Consider the following 23783-nt stretch of genomic DNA (forward strand, 5'->3'; position numbering starts at 1 on the left):
GCAGACAGGCCTCTCTAAGATAGGGATACCAGGTTTCCAGGCAAGGTTTCCCTGATGGACTTGGTGGCTCTCCTTGCCTCTCTGCTAGTGGTTCCTTGCTATAGTCCAGCAGCAGGCTGTCTCCCAGAATAAAGTCCAAAAAACCTCAAAAGACGTGTTCTGATGCAAACCTGCCCTCTTAAAGCGTGGATGACAGTGCAATATGGTCATAATTCCTGTGGTCAGGATTGGCTAACTTGCTCCCTTTTCCTCCCACCAAGACGCCCACTGGCTGCTCATAGGACCAGAAGTTGGGAGATATGTATGATGTAGACTGAGGGAGGAGAATAGATACACCATTTCAAAATGACAGAGAGTTTCTAAATCTTTTGTTTTGAAAAATTTCATAATGTAATAAATCCCTTGGTCTTTCAGATAACCCCATGAAGAGATAAATATCTGGGTTCTATATTTTATGGCAAATCAGAAGATACCCATTTTATTTCGGCATGCCCTTCCTGAGCAGAGCTACTGTTTTTCGCGGTTTTCTGCTGCGCCAAAATAGCTGAAAATGGGACAATTTCCAATTTATAACTTATTTTCATGATCTACCCCTTTGCCAACTTTCTCATTTCTCAGGTGGAAATGGCAGAATCACAATTTCCCCCATAACTTAACCTATGTACATCACAAAAATGCCATTTTTACAGGGTCCCAATGGACTTTTTCTTCTGTTTAATATGAGCCCAGATTGAGCTTGGTGGGACACCCGCTGCACTATGTATTTGAAAAAAACATGTGCCCAATGTTTAATCAATGGAAATGCACTACATGTGTGAGTAAGTTTGATTTCTTCTTAAGACATGTGACCAGCCATCTGGTTTATCCGTGTTCGTCTTAACATTTTCTTCTGCTTGGCTTCAAAGGCTTTCTCAGTGCTTAATGTACAGTTTATGGGAAGCTTGACCTTAAGGTCGCTTCTGCAGAACATGTTATCAACAACTTAAAGACAACCAGACATTCTTCTTGCTGGGCCCGCCACAACAGGTCTGGAGCTCAGATTTCAAAGGGTCTTTGTTCAGAGCGAAATGCACTTTTTATGAGGAACCTGGCATTAAAGGTTGCTTCTGTTGGTTGCGTTATCAGCAATTCACCACAAATTCGATCTCTTTATGTATTGAAGCCTATCTTTGAGACCAGTCCTGCATCCCTAGCATTCATCAGACCAAAGGGCTGCAAGGTGAGGATCCAGGTACTCAGTTCACAGTTCAATGGGGGATTTCAGCTTAGAGGGAAAACAAGTTGCAGTTTACCATTCTGCAAGGCTAGCATGTTACATTTAACCACTGTGTACCTGCAACTTTCAATGCTACACCAGGGCCTGTTTTTCATACATACAGTCTTTTCTTTATATAATATTAGCATAAATTAGTTCACTCTATCCACACGGACAGGTGACAGTTACATCAGGAACAGTATTCAAATCTTCACCAAATGAAATAGGCCTTTCTTTATCAATGCTGTCATTTTATATGGTGAAAACAAGTCTCTTCCCTCCTGATAAATGTAATCTATCCTTCACTTTATTTCTGAATTGCAAAGGCCTTGTTCCTTTTATTTAGCTTCCAAAAGCACATCTGTTTCTTTTAATCTCATGTGTACTGCTGCAGTTTTTACATCTGTCCATCTATAATGTCTTTCTTTAATGTAACAGTTGAAATAACATGAGTAGCCCTTTGGTATTGTCCACTTATAGGCCATTATTTACTATGGGAAAACGATGCCCCCTTTAACGTTCCAAGTAGGCCTGTCTAAACTGTCAGTTCATTTGGGAAAAGTAAGTGTCTTTCTCCACGTGCGCACTTGTCCATTTTAATAGAATTTAACTAGGCCCATTGCTGTACATGCCACTTGGCCTTAAGTCAGAAAAATACATGTTTTGAACTGGCCTGCAATTCCCAATGAATGGCACCAGCCAACTTCACAAGTAAATACCATTGGCCATTTTATTTCTGACATTCAGTGGCTATATTTTACCCCACAGATCCCCCCTCCTGGTCTTTGAATCAGGTAACTCAGAGAAAAGAGCAAGGCGAGAGTGTTTTTATTTCCTTTTGGCTTTTGGTTCATTCCATGAATTTCCTCGTCGGAGCACGTCTGCTCTTTTCCCCATCCTGAAGGATTGGTGCTCTGGACTGCACTCAGATTCTACTATTCAAAATCTAAATCTATTCAGATTTTGGGGTTTTGGTCCTGTACCCCTCCCTTTCTGGTAGCTCCACCTCAGGGCAATAGAGGCAAGGAGTTATTTAATCAAAAGTTAAAGAGAGGTTAAGTATTTTATACAGTGCTAATTTCCCCGTTATTATCGACATACACATTAACAACAAAACAAGTTATGCATTTTTTTTCCGCTTGACATATACAACTCACAACATGATCTACTTTTGCTATGTTGCTTGTAAGTATACGTTGTTTTACTCCCTGTAAATGTGTGATTTTCTCCATCCAGGTTTGCATTATTTCCTTTTATTCTTCAGATGGTTCCTGGGCTCTACCCTCACTGGGTTCTTCAATCAGTCACAAAGTCTGTCTGGGCTGACAGCTTTTCAACCAATTGATATGGACCCATTTCTCTTCTGTCTGTTCTCCTTTAGGGATGCAGATCATATAGGCGACAGGTAAGATTTTGACAATTTCAAAAGCACTGCGCCAAGAGTGGAGGAACTTCGGCTCTTTGGTCTGGTTTCTCTGGAAATTATACAGTTAGACCTTGTCTCCTACGTCGTACTCCTTCTTGTCTTTTAGTCGTAGCGGTTTTTCATCCCTTCTGCAGACTTTTCTAAATTACGCTGAGCATAAGCAAAAGCATGCTGAAGGTGTTTTTGTACATTTTTTGTGTACTCATGGTCGTGGACACATTGATCAGTGTCTGCTCTTGAGTCCTGTATAGAAGATGCTGAGGTAGCACCATTTTCCATCCAGTCATGATCTCAAATGGAGAAATTTTTGTTGCAGAATATGGTGTAGACCTAATGGCCATCAGGACAAGTGGTAATCGGATGCCCCAACTAGGTCCAGAGTCCACCACAAACTTCTTCAAGATGCCCACAATTGTTTTATTGTACCTCTCAACCCCCAACTTGAGGGTAGGCGATGTGCAGTGTTCGCTTTACCCCTAGTATCTCCCACATCTTTGTCATCACCTCACTGGTAAAATTACTTCCTCAGTCTGACTCAATCCTTTGGGGAAGGCCCAAACGAGAGAAAATGTGATTGAGCATTAGTGTGGCAGCTGTCTCTGCCTTACAAGTTGGCGGTGGTAAACAAGCATGTCACAGTCAACATGTAATTGTTTCCTCTAGAGGAGCAAATCACTGGCACGATGAAATCGACTTACAAATCCGACCAAGGCAGTGTAATTCCCCTTTTCTGTAGGGGAGCTCTGTGTGTGAGGGAACTTGGCTGAAACTGAGCACACGCAAGACACCCCTTTAAGTATAGTTCGAGGTCCTGGCCCATGCGGGGCTGGTATGCGACCTCTGGCAAGATTTCTAATGTAGTATGAAGCCCCCTATGGCCGGCGGTGGCCACATCATGGGTGTGACTTAACATCAGGCTTCGGAATGAGGTAGGTACCACGAACTGGTCACATCTAGATATGGATCTCCATACCAACAAACCGTCTTGGATTCTGAACATTTTGGAAAACTTCATCATCACCCAGAGATCCTCCTTCCCGATATAATCGGATTCTGTCAGAGGAAAATTCACAGGGTCTTCAATATGTTAATAACATTTCTCAATAATTCGATTCTCTTTTTGTGCAGTAATCACATCTGCAGCTGGGGGTTCTTTACTCCACTGGGTAGTTGAGAGTTCATTTTTGTCATGGGGTTGGGAGCTGGTGACAGCAGTGACCTGGATTTCCCCCAACAGGGATTCAGTTTCTTGTAGATCCCTGTGAATGGCTCTGGTTTTTGCCAACTGGTCCGCCAAGTCATTTCCAGTTTTGTTTGGTCCCTCTATTTTGGAGTGACCTTTGATCTTTTTCCAATAGATGGTCATCTCACTAGAGGTTACCAGATCATCAATTGATTGGATTACTTTCTGTGCTTGAGCGGTTTGTTATTCAAACACAGCATGCCTTGAGTCTTTCAATTAATCAGGCGTTCAACAAACCCATTCCCGACATAATCTGAATCAGTGATTATGAACAGTTCTTTGAGTTGGTGTTGCAGGGCAGTGAGGATTGTTTGATGTACCACCATCAACTCTGTCACCTGACTACTTCAGCACAGGGTTCCGGGGCATCATTCAACCAGACTGCCAGCCACTAGTTATTTTTCCCCATGATTGTCAACATGGTAGGAGCACCCATCCACATAAACTGTGGGAATCCCCTGACACATGTTTTCCTCATAGACGTTGTGCAGGGAAGCAAGGTACGCCTCCATATTGTCGTTGGCCCTTAGACTTTCGCCTTTGAGACAGTTTTCTTGAGCACAGTCATGCAAGTCAGCCAATCCTTGCGCTAGGGAACTCGTCTTGTTTTGGCCATATCTGAACTTCACCGGAAAGCTTTTCATGGACAGAATCCAACAAGTAATTCTGAAATTACTCACGTTCCCTGTTCGGATTCGGTCACTTTGGGGATATTGCAAGGATTGGTGAAGATTCTCCATGAAGATGTGCTCCCCCTGGATAAATGGGCGGTAATTCTTCAATGCCCACACCGTTACCAGGAGTGCCTTTTCACAATCATTGATCTTTCTTCCACAGAGGACAAAGTCATGCTTGCCTATGAGCTTAATTTGTTGACCTTGTCGTGCTTTTGGTATAATACTGCCGTTAAGCAAGTATCTGAGAACCCAGTCTCCAAGAAGAATACCTTGTTCTTTATGGGGTAAGCCAAACAAGGGGTTTGTGAAAGGCTTCTCTTGAGTTGTTTTACTGCCTTGGATTTTTCCAGACCCCACTCCCACTTGACCCTGGCCTCTAATAAATGGATAAATGGACCAAGGGTTGTGTGACCTCTGTGTAGTCTTCAATGAACTTTCTACTATAAGTAGTGAGTCCAAGAAGGCTTCTTAGTTCTCACAGAGTGGTAGGGTCTTTTAATTTCAATAATGCTTCCACCTTTTCTGCTTGGGGACTGAGGCACTCAGGGGTGATTTCATGCCCTAAGAAGTTCACACAGGTCTTACACCACTGTGGCTTCTGAAAGGACAGTTTTGCTCCGCTTTCTGTAACTTGGTCAGAACATAGCATATTTCAGCTATGTGTTTCTCCACAGTGGAGCTCTTGATTAAGACATCATCTACATAGGCCAGGTTACCCTTTCGCCTAGGTCGGTCATGGCCTTATGTAGGAAGATATTAAATACATTGCTAGAGTTTATGTATCCAAAGGGTGTTCGGGTCCATGTGTATTGCTGCCCCCCGAAGGTAATGGGAAGCTTGTACTGGTCTTCCCTACTCACAGGTACTGTCCAGTAATCGTTGGTCAGGTCAATGGTGGTATACACATTTGACCCTTGGATCTGGGCCAGTCACTGGTCGATTTAGGGATGGGGACATTTTGATATGTGGACCCGTTTATTTAGCTCCCTTAGGTCTGCGCAAAGTCTCCATTGGCCATTGGGTTTGAGTATCCCCAGTACCGGGTTGTTAAAGGTACTGTGGGTTGGTCAAATTATCCCACTGGATTCTATGTTTTTAATAATCTCTACGAGTGACTCCATAGACGCGAGAGGCAACTGGTATTGCTTCACAAATACTGGTGCCATCTCGGGGTCCAAGGGTATGGAGGTTGAATGTATCTCACTGCATCCACGATCATAGGAATCCACTGCAAAGATATCCTGAAAATCCCAAAACACCTGTTTCAGCTTCTGTCTTTGCTCCTCAGTCTCACAGACATCCGCGAGATTGATTTGTTCTTTGACCATCTGCTTAAAACCTGGAAAGACCTCTGGCTTGGCAATTTCTGCAGTATCCCTCAGTTGGTTGGAGAGATCATTTGTTATGGTGTTGGCCTGGACGGGCGGTTCCAAAGATGGGAGGTAGTCACTGTTGACTCGGAATACCACCTCAGCCTTCCTGATGTCACAGCTCACCTCTTGCCAACCATAAGGGCTGGAAATTCCCCCCTTGCCTGGTGAAAATCTTTTCCAGAGGGATATCATTGTTACAATTGTAGCAGTTATTTGGAATCGGTCCAATGATCTCATTACCTAAATCAAGTCCCTTCGACAGAAATATCATTCCCATCGAAGATTTGGAGTTGTCCAGGAAGAGGGATGAGGGTAATTTGGTGACTCTACCCCTTCCTGAATTTAGTTGGTTGATGGCCTTTTTGGACAGGAGAGTGGTTTGGGATCAAGTATCCACCAGTGCTGATAATGCACACTGGCCCTGTACCTTGATGGGGGCATACAATCTACCTTCTCTCTCTTCAAAGGGACAAAGAAAATGTGCTTTATGTGCCAGCTCGGCAGTTAACTTTTTTATATTGAACTCCAACACTGTGTGATCTTTGATAGTTTTCTGTGTCGGAGTCCGGGAATCTGTAAAAAAGATTTTGCACTTAGAGACAGTTACCCTAACCTGTTTGCGGGGAGGTTACCTCAGTGCTTTCAGGGTCATCTGGGTAACATTATGGGGGTTTAAGAATGTGTTGCTCTGGGTCATTCTCCATACTTCCCCTGTCTAAATCAGGGTCTTTTGCGACCCATTTGCCCTTGGGAGGGATCCTTCCATGCCTGAAAGAGAAGATTTTCTTCCCTGAATCCTCCAGGGATTCTTCTCCTTCGAACGGGATGATACGGACATCCCCCACAAAGTGGGTTTTCTTTTGCTTTCGACTTCTCCTATTTACCCTTTCTTCCCTAGGTTCTAGCTTTTCGGGGGTAGAAGATTTGTGTTCAGGTTCAGAGGTTTCCTGGGGTTTTGTTCTGGTGGAAAAGGAAGCTTCCTCTAGGGGTTTGCATCTCCCTTCCACTCGGCCCTCCTCCTCTGGAATCTGTTGGTTTGTTTGTTTGTTTGTTTAATTCATTTATAATGCGCACCAAACCCAAAGGTAACCGGGCGCAACCGTACATGATATGCAAAGCATACATGGTTACAGATAGTCATATACAGGCATTAGCAGTTACATATTTACAGATAGTAAAATACAGGCAGTTACATAATATTTACATGGCAGTTATATATATATGCAAACAGTTACATAAATGAGCGGGAGAGGAAGTATGCAGAAAGAGCAGGTATGGGCAGGTGAGCAGTTAGTTGTTGGCAGATTTCAGCAAATTAATATAGCTGGATCGAAGAGGTTTCTTTCTGTCATTGCTCTCGGGCACCAGACCCAGATGTTGAATTATTCTGGGCAGCAGTTTCCAGTTGAGGGCTCTGCTGAGCCCTCAACATGCGACCCAGGTCTTGTGTTAAGTGTTGGACTTGTCGCTCTAGTTGAGACATCCTTTCAGGTTGGTAGGGAGGTCTTGATTCATACCTTTGCTGCTCCCGGAAAGGGTAGCTGTCCCTTCTCTCAGTGTAGCTCGGGTATTGGCAGTTTCCCTGATAACCTTCCATCCGAGGTCTCCCTTCTCCCTGATTTGGGAATCTATTGTCCTGAAAGTGGGGATAGAGAGGAGGATTGTTCTGGAAGTTGGTGTTTGAAGGGTATCTGTAAAAGAAACTGAGGTTGGGGGTGGAGAATTTCTTCCCTCCGGAGCGAAGTTCTCAGAGAGGTTTCCTGGGGCAGTATTTACCTGATTGTGCCCCCGCTTGTACTGGGGGAGTCCTTACATACCCCAGAATGGGTGTTACCCTTGTATCTAGGGCTAATATAGGTGGCAGGGTCAGATGGAGCGTTGGTCTGATACCCTGCCTGGCTACCACCCGATTGGGTTGGATCTGAGGGTCTCCTCTGCCTCTCATTCTGCTTTTTGGTGTTAGTGGGAGGAGTATCTTTGTGTCACGCTCACCTGATTCCCACTGAGGCGCAGGTCTGGCTTCGAGTACTGATGCTTCTTCAATGGTGAAGTGCAGGACTCTGATGATGGACAGGAAGGGCCCCTCTACTCAGGCTTTTCTGGCTCGCAGGAATATTCCCCTTAGGGTCTGGAATGATGAGTTCTCCATCCTGCTTCTGATGCAGGGGCGCGTTGAAACCCGCCCCTGCATGGATTGAGGTTTGATGGGAGTTCAAAATAAGCTTGACTATTCAGGTGAGGCGCTGTAAGAGTTCTGTTGCAAGTTCAAAAGTTCAAGCTTAATAATAATGTTCATTGTCTTATTGCAGCAAGCGCTAATGCTTATGTCTTTTTCCCCTTAGGGGCCGGGGTTCGGAATGCCGGAGATATGGCGCCGACCCGAAGTGTAAGTTCTGGATGAGCGTTCAGGTAATGTCTTTGCATTCGCTCATTCAATGTCTTTGTCTTTTTTCCCCATTGGGGCCGGGGTCCGGAATGCCAGGAAGCGGCAGGACCCGAAATGAAATGGGAATGACCCAACAGGTAAGTCTTAGAAGGAAAGTGAGCTTTTCCTATTTCCCTTCCTTCTCTCACCTTGTTTTCTTGTCTTTTCTCTCTAGGCTCTGGGAAGTGGGTGCAGATCCGGATGATCGCTGCTGAAGATGGAGGCGCCCAGGAAAGGTGAGTGAAATGCAGCGCTGCAGCGATCGAAGCGAAATGCTTTTAAAATGATGTCTTCCCTTTCAGGATCGTCAGTGTGATGTCCCCGTGATGCAGCTTTAGCAGGTAAGATCTTCTTTCTCTCCAATTCTCTTTTATCTCCTTTTGCAGGCGACCCAGGATGCTGACAGGCGTGGCTGAAGTCCAGATGCAGGAGCTGACACGTTGAGCGTCCAGCTGCGAGGAGCAGAACAACGCGAAGCGTGAGTTGCTGATCGGGCGTGGTTTAAATAGCTTTGGGGAGAAGTTCCAGGCATGTATCCTTCCACCGATCAGGTATGTATCCTTCCCCGACCACACCCAGGTGGAAAGTAGTCCCACAGGTAAAGTAGTTCCATTCAGGCCTCAAGAGGGCCTGGATGTAGCAGCATGGTCTGCATCAGGTAAGTGCACATTAAAACACTTGAACACATGTCTAGCTTTATGAGCCTGGCGCCTAAGGCACCAGGACAGGGGTCCAACATGAGCCTGGCACCTAAGGCGCCAGGACTGTGTCCAAAGGGCCCCAGCTTGGGCCCGCTGGCACTTTCCTGGGGGGAATGATGCCTGCCTCTGGGGTTGCTGGGTCGGACCTGGCTCCTTGGAGGTAGGCATCATGACAGTACCCCCCCTCAAGGCCCCTCCCAAGGTTGTTCCCTCCGGGGGTTTTGGCTTGTTCGTAAATCTCTGGTGGAACCTTTGTATTAATCGAGGTGCTCCCACGATCTCTCCTGTGGTCCATATCCCTTCCAGTCAACAAGATAGAAGAGTTTTGACTTTAACACCTTGGAGTCTAAAATGTCTTTAACTTCGAATTCTAATTCCCCTTCAATTTGTACTGGGTCTGGAGGCTTGGACAGTCGGGTCCCTGGTTGTACTGGCTTCAAAAGTGATGCATGAAAAACTGGATGAATACGCATGTTAGACGGTAAATCCAGTTTAAAGGCCACGGGATTGATTATAGCCTTGATGGGATAAGGTCCTATGAATCTGGGATTGAAGGTTCGCTGGCCCTTAAGGGGTAAATGTTTCGTTGCTAGCCATACCTGGTCTCCTACTTGATAAGGAGGAGTTTTACTTCGGTGCAAATCAGCATTTTCTTTATACTTTTTCTTGGCTTGCTGTAAATGAGTTGCAGCTTCTTTGAAGGCTTGGGTTATTGTGAAATGCAGATGATTTACTGCGGGCATTTCCAGGGTCAGAGGTGGATCTAGGTCAGAGGTCCGAGGATGGTGACCATACAAAATATAAAAAGGAGTTTGTCCGGTTCCAGAATACACTGAATTGTTGTATGCATATTCTGCGATCCAAAGGATGTCTTTCCAATTTAACTCGGATTGGTGTAACATGCACCGAAGATATTGCTCAAGAGTCTGATTGGTTCTCTCGGTTTGTCCGTCGGTCTGGGGGTGGTGGCTGGTGGATAACCGCACATCTATTTGTGCTAGTTGGCAACATTTCTTCCAAAAATGGGAGATAAATTGACTTCCACGATCCGAGACTAATATGGAAGGAAAACCATGTATGCAAACTATATTCTCCAGAAATTCCTTGGCCAAGGTGGAAGCTGAAGGCAAACCTTTTAAAGGGATAGAGTGGGCCATTTTGGAGAATAGATCCACAATTACAAGGATAGTGTTGTAACCAGCACAAGGAGGCAGGTCAGTTATAAAGTCCATTGACAAGGTCTGCCATGGTGCCGGTGGAATATCCAAGGGTTGAAGTAGGCCGGCTGGCCTTTTCTTTTGACCCTTGTTTTGGGCGCAAGTTACGCAAGACAATACAAAAGACTTTATGTCTTTTCTCCAAGAAGGCCACCAGAAGTGGCGTTTGATTTTTTCCTCCGTTTTAGCGATACCAGGGTGTCCTTCCATTAATGATTCATGATGATGGGCAATAACAAGTTCTTGCAATTCTTTACTTGGCAGAAACAACCGCTCCTGGAAGTAGGGTAAATCATCCTTAACGGTGTAATGAGGACCCTTTTGACTCCATTCCAGTAAGGCTGAAGAGTCTAGAAGTTGTTTTACTTGCGTTTGGATGTCCTCAATAGTTTGCAATGAAGTTAGGCCTAAGATTCTTTGTTCAGGTATGATGGGTACAGGTTCTAAACTCGAATTGGGTTCTTCCATGCCAATCCGGGATAAGGCGTCCGCTTTACCATTCTTGCAGCCAGGGCGATAGGTAATTACGAAATCAAATTCCGCAAAGAATAGAGCCCATCGGAGTTGTCGTGAAGATTGAGCTTTGGCCGTCTTTAAATATTGTAAATTTCTGTGGTCCGTAATTACGGTGATGGTGTGTCTTGCCCCGAGAAGGTAGTGACGCCAAGCCTTGAAAGCAGATTTAATAGCCAGTAACTCCTTGTCGGTAATTGCGTAGTTGATTTCAGGAGGAGAAAATTTCCTGGACCAAAAGGCCACAGGGTGTAGTTGGTTAGTTTCTGGGTCTCTTTGCGACAAGACAGCTCCCATGGCCGAACTGGATGCGTCGGTTTCCACAACGTAAGGGAGATCTGGGTGCGGGTGCTTCAATACAGGTGCAGAGGTGAATTTGGTTTTCAGGTCTTGAAAGGCTTGTTCGGCCTCAAGAGTCCATTCAAAGCATTTGTTTTTCTTTAGGAGAGCTGTGATGAGTTGGACTGTTCGGGAAAATTCCGGAATGAATCTTCGATAGAAATTGGCGAAGCCGAGCATGCTCTGAACTCCCTTCACCGAGCTAGGAGATGGCCATTTGAGGATGGCGCCCACCTTTCGCGAGTCCATTCGGACTCCTTGAGGTGTCAGGATGAATCCGAGAAACTCAACTTCTGTGGTATGAAAAACGCATTTTTCGAGCTTTGCAAATAGTCTGTGCTGGCGCAATTTCTCAAGAACTGCCCTAACATGTTTTCTGTGATCGGATTCTGAAGAAGAGTACACCAGGATGTCGTCAATATAAACAATGACACAGACATCGATAAGTTCCCGAAGAACATCATTCATAAAGTACTGAAAGGCGTCAGGTGCATTGCACAAACCGAAGGGCATCACCTGATATTCAAAGAGCCCAAATTTGGTGCGGAATGCAGTCTTCCATTCGTCGCCTTCTTTTATACGCACCAGGTGATAAGCTCCTCGGAGATCTAACTTGGTGTACACACAAGCGTCTTTCACCTGGTCGATAAGCTCAGGGATCAGGGGCAGAGGTTAACGATTCTTAATCGTTATTTGATTTAGAGCGCGATAGTCTATACATGTTCTAAGGTCGCCCTCTTTTTTAGGCACGAAGAACAGAGCTGAGGAAACAGGAGACTTGGACGGGCAAATAAAACCATTGGCTAGGTACTGATCTGAATACTGACGCAAATGCAGGTTCTCAGGTTCCGTAACAGCATAAATCCTACTGCATGGTAGTTGAGCATTGGGTACCAGATCGATTTGACGATCATAAGACCGATGGGGAGGTAACGTGTTAGCCTGTTCCTTCTGAAAAATGTCTTGGAATTCTTGGCATTCTGACGGTAGCTGTACAGGGGTGGAAGTTGCTGAGGCTAGACCCATAACTGGATTTCTTGGATAACAAGTTGGTTCACAATCAGGAAAACTTATCTTCTTTGCTCGTCAGTCGATTCTGGGATTATGTGTTTCTAACCAAGGAATTCCAAGAATTACTTGAAATTGTGGGGCCTTGATCACATCAAACACGATTGCTTCCCGATGCCCATCCTGACCCACCAGTGTCATTTCAACAGTGGAATGTGTTACAGGCCCTGAGGCTATTTCGGTTCCATCTACTGTAGTAATGACATCTTGGGTTACTTTCGGGCGGAGAGGGAGCTTAATCCTGGAAGCCAATTCACGGTCTATGTAGTTTCCAATAGCTCCACTGTCGATGTATGCTTTTACAGCATGCAACTGCTGAGGCTGTTTTGGGTCCACGAGCACCATTGCCATGACAAAATGCGAGGTCAAAGAGTTTGTTTTCAAGCTCGGCAAGCGGACCCCTACGCTTGTCGGGCTAGGTCGTTTCCCGAATCAGGTGTCAATAAATCGTTATCAGTGGCTCCAACCACCTTCTTAGGTGGTTTAACCGGACAATTTCGAAGAAAGTGACCGGAAGTTCCGCAATACAGACAAAGTTGCATTTGCCGCCTTCTCTCTCGTTCCTTCTGCGTTAATGGTCCTTTAACACCGCCGATTTGCATAGGTTCGGATACGTCGGTACTCTTGGAGTTAACGTGGGTTTTGATCGGTACTCGGGTTTCGTACTTGAACCGATCTGCTTTTCTATTTTGAAGTCTGTGATCAAGTTGAACTACCAAGTCTATGTAGTCTGCGCAGACCTGGGGTGGATCTACTATCTGAGCTAGAACATCCTTAAGCTCTCCGCGCAGGCCTCGATGAAACAATGTGATCCTTTTGTTTTCTGGCCATCCAGTTTCCACAACCAGTCTATTAAAGGTGGCTACGTAGGACAGGAGATCCTGATTACCTTGTCGTAAGGATAGCAGTTTGTTATCAAGGGCCTGTCCTTGAGAGTGTCGAGCAAACAATCTTTCCATGCTGGCCTGGAAGCCCTGAAAATCCTGGAGAATGGGATCATCCTGATTTACCAATGGAATAGACCAATCGGCAGCACTGCCACTGAGGTAAGATAGTATAAAGGCTACCTTGGTCTGGTCGTTAGGGAAGGCCCCGGGTCTGCATAGAAAGTGTAAACGACATTGGTTCATAAAGACGGCATATTTCTTGGGATCCCCCGCAAAACGTTCAGGCGGGGCTAAACGCATGTGTCCAGGTAGATTGATTTGTACCGGGTTATCCAAACCCATTGATGTGGAAGTACCTCCGGAATTAGGTAAAGGAGTGTGCCCTGCCTGGGCCTGCAATAGCCTTTTGGCCAGGTCATCAGTTCTTTCCTTGGATGGGATCAGTTCTCTTTTGAGAGCGTTAGTCTCCTGGCGGGCTGAGTGCACTTCTGCCCGTAATTCCCCCAAAAGCTGGGCCAGCTGATCTGTCTCGGAAGTCTCCATAGCGCCCGGGTGGGAAATTATGGGTAGGCTTCACGTTCTGTCACGCTCACCTGATTCCCACGGAGGCGCAGGTCTGGCTTCGAGTGCTGATGCTTCTTCTATGGTGAAGCGCAGGACTCTGATGATGGACAGGAAGGGCCCCTCTACTCAGGCTTTTCTGGCTCGCAGGAATATTCCCCTTAGGGTCTGGAAGGATGAGTTCTCCATCCTGCTTCTGATGCAGGGGCGCGTTGAAACCCAGTTACTTCACTGGATTGAGGTTTGATGGGAGTTCAAAATAAGCTTGACTATTCAGGTGAGGCGCTGTAAGAGTTCTGTTGCAAGTTCAAAAGTTCAAGCTTAATAATAATGTTCATTGTCTTATTGCAGCAAGCGCTAATGCTTATGTCTTTTTCCCCTTAGGGGCCGGGGTTCGGAATGCCGGAGATATGGCGCCGACCCGAAGTGTAAGTTCTGGATGAGCGTTCAGGTAATGTCTTTGCATTCGCTCATTCAATGTCTTTGTCTTTTTTCCCCATTGGGGCCGGGGTCCGGAATGCCAGGAAGCGGCAGGACCCGAAATGAAATGGGAATGACCCAACAGGTAAGTCTTAGAAGGAAAGTGAGCTTTTCCTATTTCCCTTCCTTCTCTCACCTTGTTTTCTTGTCTTTTCTCTCTAGGCTCTGGGAAGTGGGTGCAGATCCGGATGATCGCTGCTGAAGATGGAGGCGCCCAGGAAAGGTGAGTGAAATGCAGCACTGCAACGATCGAAGCGAAATGCTTTTAAAATGATGTCTTCCCTTTCAGGATCGTCGGTGTGATGTCCCCGTGATGCAGCTTTAGCAGGTAAGATCTTCTTTCTCTCCCCAATTCTCTCTTATCTCCTTTTGCAGGCGACCCAGGATGCTGACAGGCGTGGCTGAAGTCCAGATGCAGGAGCTGACACGGTGAGCGTCCAGCTGCGAGGAGCAGAACAAAGCGAAGCGTGAGTTGCTGATCGGGCGTGGTTTAAATAGCTTTGGTGAGAAGTTCCAGGCATGTATCCTTCCACCGATCAGGTATGTATCCTTCCCCGACCACACTCAGGTGGAAAGTAGTCCCACAGGTAAAGTAGTTCCATTCAGGCCTCAAGAGGGCCTGGATGTAGCAGCATGGTCTGCATCAGGTAAGTGCACATTAAAACACTTGAACACATGTCTAGCTTTATGAGCCTGGCGCCTAAGGTGCCAGGACAGGGGTCCAACATGAGCCTGGCGCCTAAGGCGCCAGGACTGTGTCCAAAGGGCCCCAGCTTGGGCCCGCTGGTACTTTCCTGGGGGGAATGATGCCTGCCTCTGGGGTTGCTGGGTCGGACCTGGCTCCTTGGAGGTAGGCATCATGACACTTTGTGCCCCACGTTTCCAAGTCCAATATGGGAGTATTTTTCACCTCTGCTACCTTTGCAGCACCGGGTGTGTTTGATGGTTTGGGGTTTTTATGGTTCTTTTTGTTTTCAGAGGGCTTTTGTACTTCATAACTCCAGGTGGCCTGTTCTATCACCCAATCTAGGGTCCTACACTCATGGAAGTGCCTTACTAGTTGGGTCATAATCTATTTTGTGAGTGCAAGGAAGTATGTGTTGATGAACTACCGGCTATTGGTGTTCACCGGCCTAGAGGTCTGTGCAAATGATCCCTTCAGCTCTTGCACAAATTCTCTAGGCGCTTGGTCTTCCCCACACTGCAGGTTGTAGGCCACTTTGATGCCTCCGGAGGATTCCTGTGAATGGAGAAGTGTTTTAAGATTTGGTGATCTGCAAAGAAGCTGGAGTATTCCGGGGAAAACATCCATTTGACAAATTCCATGGAATTTTGTATCATTCTCAATACCAAGTGAAGTCATCATTTGATCATGAAGCTCTAGATGCTCCGATACTGATTTTTTGGCGTTCTTATTGTAGAGAGTCATAAAGCTCTTTGTGGCCTTTATCTGCCGAATTGGGTCTTTCACCAGCCCTCTCTTCTGTTTGGCAGATTTTCTTTTCCGCTGCACCTGACTCCACTCATCCTCTGACTCAGAGCTGCTGCTATTGGTGGTCCACTCCCTGTCCTCTAGGTGCTCCCTACCTCTATGAGACTGGGAATCCCTCCTAGAATGACTGTGTCTGGTCACTTCTCCGCTGTGGTGCTGTGGGCTCTCTGGATCACGTCCCTTGTACTACCCTTTTCACACAGGGAAGTGCTCATCTTATTCATCCCTTCATCCGGGTATGGTAGGGAATTACCCCACCTCCCTGAATGTGTGAAGGATTTTAAGATACTCTTTTGAGGCCTCGACTCTGGTTCTTCTCTGTCTGCTAAGTGGACAGGTTGGTGCCTTTTTAACTTCAGTTTCTTCCAGTCCAACGCCCTGATCTTTTCATCATAAGAGCCCTCCTGGTCAGAATCACATGCTAGGGTATTTTTAAATTCCCAGAGGTCACTGGTCTGGCCACCTTCCCTTCTACTAGGTAGGGATGAATATTCATTAACATCGTGTAAGGTCTGGCCTTCTGGCTCAGTTGGACTAGGCCTGGCTAGGTCCGGCTTCCTCATGTTTCCCTGTTCCTGAGCACTGGCAGTTATGATGTTAGCTGCACCCTGTACATATGAGGTGGTGAGTTGGCTTGAGGTCCCCAGTAGAGAGATCATCACTCCGTGGTCATAGGATACCTTTCCCTATCCTTACTGGCCGGGGTGCCTCAAAGCCTGTTTGTATTTGCCTATTTTATATTTTCCAATCTCTCACATTTATTCTTCTCAGCCCCTATGTCTTGGTGACATTCAGAGGCCGGAGTTCTCAATTCTGACACCAGGGCTTGAGTAGCTTTTAACACTTTATTTTGTGACCTCAATCAGTCTCTGAGTCCCTTGTTCTCCTCACAATGGGACTCATTTTCCTTGTGTGATGCTTGTATTGTCTGTGCATATTCAGACCTCTTCTTCTTCAGGAGACTGATCTCCTACCCTTGTGCAATGTTAGCCTATGTTGCATGCTCTATGTAAACCTCTTCTTGCCTCACATTTTCCATACATTTTTAATTTTCTAGCCTCAACATAACTCACTTTTCTCCATGTCTGTCCTTAACTGATGAACTTCTTGAAACAGGGTACTATTCTCTTGACACAAATTGCTATTTTCTTCCCTCAACTGCTCTCTCTGCTGTTTCATAGTGTTCAGATCTTGGTGCATCTGATTGAATTCACCCTGAGAATTGACATCCCTAATGACTAACTGGCTATTTTCCACTTTCAGTTGTTTAATCTGTGCTTGAAATGTGAAAATATCCTCTACGCAGGCTCTATTGTGAACAACCTGCTCACTTAATTTGTGTTGACTTGCGCTCAGGTTTTCAACACATTCTTGATACTCCCCTTGCAGTGCAGAAAATCGAACCTCTCGCTCTGCATTCGCTTGCTGTTGTGTTGCTAACTCATCTTTTAGCTGCTGGATCATATTTTCTAATTGTGACTCTAAATTTTGGCTATGTTGCGCTTGTTCTTCTAATTGTTCCAACTCCCTCTGGGCTTGATTCAAAAGCTCAGACTGGTTTTGCACAGAGCCTAAACTATCCTGGTATCTTTCTTCCATGACCAGCCCTCCTTGGTTTATAGTGACTTTTTCAAACGTCACAATTTCGAAATGCCATTTTTTCGACACCAAAATGCCGAAAAAACGCATTTTAATGGATTCTTTTTTATTTCAGTTTTTAAATGGCGGGGTTCCCCCCATCCCTCTGTTTTTTTTTACACTTTTTTACAAATGAAACAAAAATAAAACATAAAATTAAAAAAAAATCAGAAATTTTTTTTTAGCCATTTTTTTTCTCGACAAAATGGCATTTCGAAAATGTGTTTTCTAAAATTTAACTGGATACCGCCCTCCTTCTCTCCCAGTGCCATCCATACCAGTAGTGCTGAGGGGCTTGTCCTCCTAGAGCTGTAGAGGTTGTGGTGATGAGCTAGCTTGCTAGCTTCTGTGGCATGGGTCCCTCTGCCCACCCTCCCTAATGTTCTGCCATCTTGCTGCGGACACTCCTATGCATATTATCGGTTAGCAACTTTGTGCAAATGGCCCCCAACATCTGCACCTGACAGGACACAGCATTGTTGTAGCCGTGGCGTGCACCTACACTGTCAATATGTTGCACACCAAGACAGCTACTTGTGTGACAATAGGACCTGATGCTGTGGGACATGGTGAATTTGCCAGTGGCGTGGGGCAGTGAGGTTGGGCAGTAAGGTGATATGTATCTCCATCCAGTACTGGAGGCAGCTTTTGATGCCAGGGGAAGCGGATAATAGGCCACTAGCGGGAGGCTGGAGCGCACTCAGCACCAGGGGGGCTGAGGGGGTGGCTGTCCCCCTCCCCTTTTTCCCCTACCCTGGCTCCACCACTGTGTCCGCCACAGGCAGGTCAATAAAGCCAGGGGAGTGTGTAGCAGGCTATGGGGAGAGGCAGCTCATTGCCCAGCAGGGCGCATACTTCGCACCACCAAACGCTTTGCTCCAGTGGAAGAAGCAGCACAGGCAGATGTTTCTGAAAGAGCCATTTATGGTGCCTGACCAGCTGTGGCAGGAGCATGGCCCTAGCAGGCAGACAGTCTGCAAGTCCAAACCTTGAGAGCCCCATGCATACTAGGCGGTCACACTTTTTGGGCTAACCACACAGCATGAAAGTAACTCCAATTAAGAGCTGCTATACTCAAATATATTTCGCGAAGCTAGAAGACTGGACCTGGAGGGACTTGTGTTATAGTGATGGGAGGTCTCACAGGGTTCCCTGGCACAGGGGTAAATGGTAGGGCTTTAGGTGGGTGCGGGCTACAGGCGATCAATCCTGACAGCCTCAAAAAATTGGCTGTACCCGGGGCTCTGTCCGAGATCCCCGAATTGACAACGCCCGCCCCTTTCCCACACCCCCTACCCCAAAAAAAAACAAATAAAATGTATCCTACCTGCCCCGCCCTAAAACATGTGTTACGAAAAGTGCAGCAAAACTGCAGTTTCACCAAATGCAGCATGTGGATGTGGTCCCTGGCATTCTGAGGGGATGCCACACACTTCTAATGAGGGTGGACAACCATCCCGTATTTTGCTGGACAGTCCTGTATTCGTGGGCAGCGTCTCATGTCCTGTACACAGCCTATCCGGAACAGGGGAAAGTCCTAGGGCATCATAATGCGAGAGACTAGCGGCTGAGGTCTCAGTGAATGGACCATTGAGGGTGGGGGGAGGGGGCGGAGGGAGGGGGTTGGCTGTTGTGCTTTAAGAGATGGGAAGGATTGGGGATAAGAAAGGGTAGGAGGACATATCGCTGCAGTTTTCAAACCCACGGGATGCTTGTTTAGGCGTGGCGTCACTAAGGGGGGGATCTAGGGGGCCGGGGCCCCCCTTGTGAAACCCGGTGCCCCCCCTTGTTCCCCCCTACCTAAAACGAGCAGTGACCATGTTCTCCCCTTACTTTTGTCTGTGCCCCCCCTACTTTTGTATTTGGCCCCTTCTGTGCCCCTCCTAAATTTGATTCCTGGCGACGCCACTGAGTATGAGGGAAATGAAGCTAAAACTGTACACCTTTTTTTCTCCCTCTAGGTTTTTATAATGATTTATATATTGTCAGGTTAGTTAATAATGTAATGGGTGTACATTTCTAGGAATAGCTATAAAAATAAGTATTATTTAAGCATGTAAGAGCAAGCCTTAACAAATATGCATAGGACATAAGACAGGGAAGATATGTGGCCAAGTGCTTAAATTGCAGAGTGGGCCCAAATTACGCCTTCATCACAAAACCAATGTGTGTGATCCTGGGCAATTTCTTAAATCCCTCTGTGTCCGATCGGCCTAAACTGTTAGTGCTTGGAAGTGATACAATTTGCAGCATTTGCTATTACAAAAAAGCCTGACTCGTAGCGTACTAGATTATCTAGTTTCTCCAGAGGTCATAATAAGGACTATTCATATAGTCATATATTGCACACCACAAAGTATTTAGTCAGTTGACATACTCATGGCCACTTATTTTAATGTCCTTTTTTGTGGCGTTGTTTCAAATGATGTCAATACGCGTGGAAATCAATAGGTTTGCATTTGTTTTGCTGCACAATGCCTTGTACCTCCCAGAACCAGACATGAGCGAAATTTAACAGATTCTTGTTCTGTATTCATAATGGTTTTACAGGTTTTTAAATGCCATTTACCACTAATGTCACCCTGAATTGCAGGTGAGAATATCCAGGTGGATAGTGCTGTCCGCTTTTTAGAGTGAAGTTTTTGCAATTCCGGGGAGAACCAGGAATTACTGTGTTTTGTCGGTTGGCTTTCCGAGACGTAAGGGGGGCAATGGCTTCCACTGCTAGTTCAAAAGAAGTATGTCACCATGACCATCCTTTTTCTCCCAATCCACTTTTGTTGGTGATAATTCCCCTGAATTGCAAAAACTTCACTCTAAAAAGCGGACAGCACTATCCACCTGGCAAGCAAACCATCTCGACTCAGCCAAACAAAAGTTTCTTAAACTTACCAGGGAATACAATCATCCAAGCCAAAGCCACCTCCTTCAACACAAGAATTGCCAATGCCAAATCCGATACCAGAGAGGTCTTCTCCATTTTTAGGGAATTAGAAACACCTACCAGCCCTCCTCAGGCTATCACCAAAGATGAAACCTGTTGTATTGATATACAATCAGCCATGCTATGCAAGCTAGACACCCTGCACAGCAAAATTAAAGCCAACCAACAGTCATTGATCATCCCACGCCACTCCACCCACCTCATGAAACCAGCAAGGCTTCCCCTCTCTTCTTCTTCAAGGAGGTCAACAAGCAGGATATCATCAACATCATGAATACTATCAAACCATCCAACTGCAATGGGGACATCTGCCCGGCCCCTCTCATCAAAGAATGTTCTAGCACACTCGCACCCTTCCTTACAGCCTTCATATACACCTCATTTGCAGCACGGTCTGTCCCAGCCTGCCTCAAAGAAGCATGGGTTTGACCCCTCTTAAAGGAACATTGACTTCACCCTACCTTCCCTGGCAATTACAGGCCCATAGCTACTGTGCCATTCCTGCTAAAAAATCTGGACAAAGCAGCTTACCTACAAGTCCAACAGTTCCTAGAAGCTAATAGCCTCCTCAGCCTCCGTCAGTCTGGCTTTCGCCCTGGCCACGGAACCGAAACAGCCGTACTCGACTTAAAAAACCAAATGGACGATGTCCGTGACTCCGGTAAACATGCACGACTCCTCCTCTTGGACCTATTAGCGGCTTTCAACTTGATAGACCATAATATCCTTTGTCACCTCCTCTCATCCACAGAACATTTCTCCCCCAATGCTACAGCTTGGATCACATTGTTCCTGCAAGACAGAGCCATTAGAGTTTTCTCTGACCAAGCCTCTGCTAAACCTGACATCATCCAATGTGTAATTCCAGAGGCTTCATGTATATTTCCTACACTATATAATATTTTTACTAGACCACTCTCCAACATTCTAGACTCGCTAGGTATCACATACACTAACTACATGGACGACACACAAGTCCTCCTCCCCCTATCAGGTGACTATGAGTCTGACACCAAGACACTCAATGCTGCCTATTCCACCATCCAAGCCTGGAAGGCAGAAAATGGGTGGTTGTACCTGAATGGAGACAAGACCAAACTACTCCTGATTGGTTCCACTGAAACCTGAAAGAAATTGGACAGCCAATACCTTGACTTCACAATCGACAACCCTCTTATCACAGTATCCGAGGGAGTAAAACCTTTGGAGTCTACTTAGACTCCAACCTCTCCATGTCTAGGTAAGTCAATGCCATTGCATCCTCCACAGTCTACCACTCTAAGCTTCTTAATGCAGCCAGACCTTCCTAAGGAAAACTGCCTCACCAGTGCCAGAGTCATAATCGGATCCCGTCTTGACTACTGCAATGTCCTCTTTGCTGGCACGTCAGTAAAAAATTTGGAGAAACTCCAATCCATCCAAAACAGTGTGCTCCGTTCGGCCATTGGCATTCCTAGAAGAGATCACATCTCTGCTGCCAGGAGACAGGCCCACTGGCTACCCATCAAAGAAAATGTCCTCTTCAAAACACTGGCCATTACCCATAAATGCATCAATCATTCAGCCCCTAACTACCTAACACAGAGATTAAACAGATCAGCATCCTGTAGACCAACCAGAACACCTTATGCCCATCTACTCCCAGTGCCCAAAGTCAATCGAGACAGAGCAGGGGGCTCCAGCTTCCCATTCATCGCTGCCATGCAATGGAACTCCCTTCCACCCCACCTCAGAGCTGAAACTTCCCACCTAGCTTTCCGGAAAGCTATCAAAAACACTGCTATTTGCTTGAACTCAACAGCTGTTTAGCTACATACACTATGCCATGTAAAACGCCACTTGTCAAATACCTAACTGTATGTAATGCTCCTCATATGTAACACCTATGTATGCTTTATGCAACTAAGTCTCCTAGTAACAACGCCAAGATGCGGTTTGTGCACTTTATACATTTAAAAATAAAAAAATAAAATACCCTACTGTACACCCCACAGACTGCTTCCAATGCGCCTCTGTGAGTGACTAACATTCTGCCACCCTAGTCCTTAGGCCCCACCCCTCGATTGCATATCCCACTTGAAGCATTGGCAAACAGATACACACACGGCAACAGGGCACTCTGGTAAAGGTACGGCCTAACAGGCCCCAGCCTGCTTCCGGGTGTGACTTTTGTTGTTTCTCACATGCAAAGGCACAGTCGTGTCTGCTACTCGTGTACATGTAAGAATAGCCTAGGATTAGCTTGGGCATTTCACAGGGGATTTGCAGGAAACCAAGAGGAAGGGCGTTGTTGTCGGCTCTATGTTTGATTAAGATGTTTCTAAGTACGGGTCTGTGCACGTGGTTGGCGTCCATCTTTGTTCCATCTCTGTGTGAGTCTCTTGTTTGCCTCTGCTTGCATGTGTGGCTTTAGTTGTACATATACTAGTGCAGCGGTGTAAACAACGTAGAATAACGTGGCATTGCTCTAACATGAGGAATAGGTTTGGGTCAGGGACCTTTGGCCGCTCTCGGAGGAAGTTTTCGCAGCCACCCTTGCGTGCTCAGTGATGTATTACTTAAAGTCATTCGATTTTAGGACAACTGTAATGTATTTTCGACGGGAATGCGCCAAAGAGGGTGCCTGTCCACAGTGTGTAGAGGAACGTGGTTATTCATTACCCAGCACTGCCACCTACTGGATGGTCTGGGCCTACCATCCCATACCACGTTGTAATTCATATGTCGGGTCTGTGTGTCTTTAAGGGTATGTGGGGTATGTTACGTGTGTGGAAGGTTATTTATGGCCCCTGTTGCCATCGCACACGCGCAGGTGTGTGGGAGAGAGAAAGAGACGTGTGAGGTTATGTGTACAGATTATGCTACTCTGGGAGTTTATGGTCATTGGCTACTCTGGATCTGGCTAACCTAACATACCACACATTAGTAGCAGGAACAAGAGTCGTTTTCATCTGGTAAGTTCCATCTGCAAAGGGGCAGATGGGATGGAAAAGATGATGGCACGGAGGCTGCCAAGAGCAACGGATGTGGTCAGAATACATTGAAAACCTCCCATGCATGGATTCTGGTGGCCTTTTACTTCAGGTCCATAGACGTACATGATCCTCAGACGGTGCAGAACAGGAGCCATCATTGTGGCCATGACGCAGGAGTCGAAGCCATGCTAAGGGGTGCTGCTACAAGACAAATGCCCATTGGCAAGTGCACAGGTGCCCATAAGGGTGTGCCAGACTGAAGTAAGCCACTGTCCATTACCCCCCCCCCCCCCCCCGCCATCCTCCTCCCCACCCCACATTTGATCAGATAATGAAGGTGGGTTTAGCTGCCTGGTGCCCAGAATGTAAACACACGGCTGCTGAATCTGTGGTGTTGGCAGCCTTAGGTGCAGTGGAAAAGTCCCCAAAAGCAGGTGGTGTGTGTAATGTGGGGGGGTAAGCAGCATTACATCAAGGTAGGATGGCCCCCTAGGATGTACCATTAGGAAGTCCATTGTTAACATACCGACTAAATTGAACTTACTGACTTTTTTGTCATACAATGGTAG

General features: G+C 46.2%; 1 protein-coding gene across 2 annotated transcripts in view; it reads right to left on the bottom strand.

The window, feature by feature from the left end:
- The window catches only part of LOC138513606 (sodium- and chloride-dependent GABA transporter 2-like), a 771005-nt gene that overhangs the window by 16540 nt on the left and 730682 nt on the right, over positions 1 to 23783 (bottom strand). The window lies entirely within an intron of this gene.

This window comes from Ambystoma mexicanum, chromosome 12 (genome assembly GCF_040938575.1).
Source record: "Ambystoma mexicanum isolate Mex_15411 chromosome 12, UKY_AmexF1_1, whole genome shotgun sequence".
Taxonomy (NCBI): domain Eukaryota; kingdom Metazoa; phylum Chordata; class Amphibia; order Caudata; family Ambystomatidae; genus Ambystoma; species Ambystoma mexicanum.